Below are 2,720 nucleotides of genomic sequence, written 5' to 3' on the forward strand. Positions count from 1 at the left end.
GGGGCGGTGGTTGCCGGCGGTGGCGGGGCATTGGCGGGGCGGTGGCGTGGGGATCGCCGGAGAAAAAGCTAGGCACTGGGTGTCCTAGAGGGATGTCCGGGGTGGCGGCGGACCGGCGGTGGGGAGTGTTTTCGGGGCGGGCGGGGCGGCGCACCGCCGGCCGCGGGCGGCGGGGGGGCTGCTGTTTGGCCGGCTCAGGGGGGTGGAGGTTGAAGATGAACTGCAGGCCCTTGATTTCGTATCCAACGGCTACAAAATCGACTGACCAGAGATGAAAAAGTCAGTCGACCGACGTGTAGCCTCACCTTGCTAGTGCGTTCAGTTTCGACAGCAAAATTCAGTTTAGATAGTTAAGTTCAGTTTCGACAGTTAAGTTTAGTTTCGACAGTTAAGTTCAGAGATGAGCGACTGATGTATTTTACATCTAGTTGTGGTTATGTATTTTACGTCATGTATTGGAGATGCTATTAGAATTCCACTCATGCTAACGTTGTTCGTTGTCTCTCTTGTCCTGCTTCAGCCTCGGCATCGTACAACTCACCGGAGCTGCTCCAACGACGAAACCCTCCATCACAGCGGAGCAGTACCTCGGGCTCCATCTCCAGATGCCTAAGATCTTCTTCCCCTCCTCCGATAGCCAAGTCAGCCGGAGCATCCTCACCGGCCAACCCAATCACGCTGAGATCGACATGGTTTCGCCAAAGAGGTTCTACACTTGTTGCATCTCTTTTTTAATCTGCATGTAATATATATTGCCCACTGAGCACTCGTAGTAACGGGAAATACGATTATTTTATCCTACTATATGACAAGCAGTGAGGTACCAGGCAACTTAGCTATCCGTGATGGACTCTCTTGAACGCCATCATTATTTATCTCTGCGCGTTTCAGCTGTGCATTTGTCGATGGGCCTAGGAGTTGAGCTAGTATGGCAGTGGCCTGGGTCCAAAGTAATAGAAGTAGCACAAAAGCATTTTTTTAGTGTAGGATTTTCCTTGCTCAAGCCTGCCTACTAGAATGGCCAGTGCTTGAAAGGAAAAGTGAATGAAAAACATCGGAATTGGAAAGTTTCCTATGGTACTACTTTTCATGAATTTGGTGCAAAGGAATGGAGCAAAGGAAAACTGTAGGATTTGTTCCTTTATTGTCTCCTTGAAAGAAAACCCGTAGGAATTCTAATTTCCACTTCTCCTCCTTTTCATATTCATATTCATCAAGCACAAGACTAAGAGCTAATAGCATAATAGCATTATAACCGTACAATTTCTTGTGGTTTGACTTAATCTCACCATGCTTTTTTGCATCCTGTGATCTTCCAATTGTTGTGAATCAAACACCCAGATTGGCAGAAATCCTGTGTTTTTAATTTCTCTGTTTTGCACGTGCATTCCTATCCTATTCCTGTCTATTTCCTATCCCTGCATTGTTAGAATCCTCAAATTCAAAAGAGCCCTTACTCAATTACTTCTGTTACAGATATGTGTCAAAGAAAACCTTGTGTGGTTTATCCTGCTCCTGCGGCGATGTGTTCCACCCCAGCTCAGCTGCTCCAATGACGGAAGGGTTCACCACAGCAGGGATCCGCTCTCCAGACTGTCTTTCGCCGCCTCAGATCTTCTTCCCCGCCGCCGGCAGCCACGGCAACTGCATTACCATCATCAACTGAGAAGATGACCTTGAGGACTAAATGGGTCCGCAAGAGAGGTCGCACTCTTCCATCTCTGCTTACGTTATGCGTCGCTTAATATGATGACATGCTACATTATCGTCGTGTTCACCTATTAGACTCCGAGTCAGTTCCAAATAAATGCTGAAACTTGAGTTTTTAAATGGTTGTGGGGTACATATTGGGGCAGCAATCAGTACTATCTATCTACTATCTGGTTAATCTCCGGTGTCTACTATGAGTTTCATGTTGGGTGCAAACAAACATTAAAGGAGCCATTATCTGTATTTTTTAACTAAAGCTATTACCTGCCTGCTATCATTGGTTTTGGGTCTATCCACAGTTTGCTACCATCACTCTGGATTTGTGCATGCACTCCTTACATAATCTCACTATGTTTTATTACTATGCATGCCAGTTATTGTACACAATGGAACTGATCATGCAGAGAAAACGAGACGAGCCTTGCGTGGTAATAAAATTTCATGCAGACGTCGTTCCATGGTGGGCGCAACGGCAGCCCCCCCTCCACCCATTTCGGATCGTAAGCAAGAGGAAGATAACTGTTATGAGGGGGATTCAGAAGGAGAAGACCACTCCTATTTACCCCATGAGGTCTTCGCTCTAACTTGGCATGCTGATGTTGGTAATATCATGCATATGGTGCCTTGCATTGCTTACTGTATACATTAAAGATGTCATCTGCTTAGTTTGGACATGCTTTGTGTCAATGCCATCTGTTTAGTTTCTTTATCGTATATGTGAATCATGAAATGCCATCTTGTCTAGCCAGGCATCATATATGTGAATTTTGCAATGCCACCCTGGTTAGCCAGTCATCTTATATGTGAATTATATCATGCCATCATTTTTTATTACATGTTAAATTTGTCAACAATTTTAGTACATTCAATTACTCTTCCTGTGCATCAGCCATTTGGCACGGTCATGGAAAAATCTGGAGTGGAAACAAGGTCTTCAGAGCAGACAATGCTATCTGACGAAGCGCATGTCTTGCTGGTTACCGATAGCTCCTCAAAGGAGGATTCAGAGA

The sequence above is a fragment of the Triticum dicoccoides genome, chromosome 2A (genome assembly GCF_002162155.2).
Source record: "Triticum dicoccoides isolate Atlit2015 ecotype Zavitan chromosome 2A, WEW_v2.0, whole genome shotgun sequence".
Taxonomy (NCBI): domain Eukaryota; kingdom Viridiplantae; phylum Streptophyta; class Magnoliopsida; order Poales; family Poaceae; genus Triticum; species Triticum dicoccoides.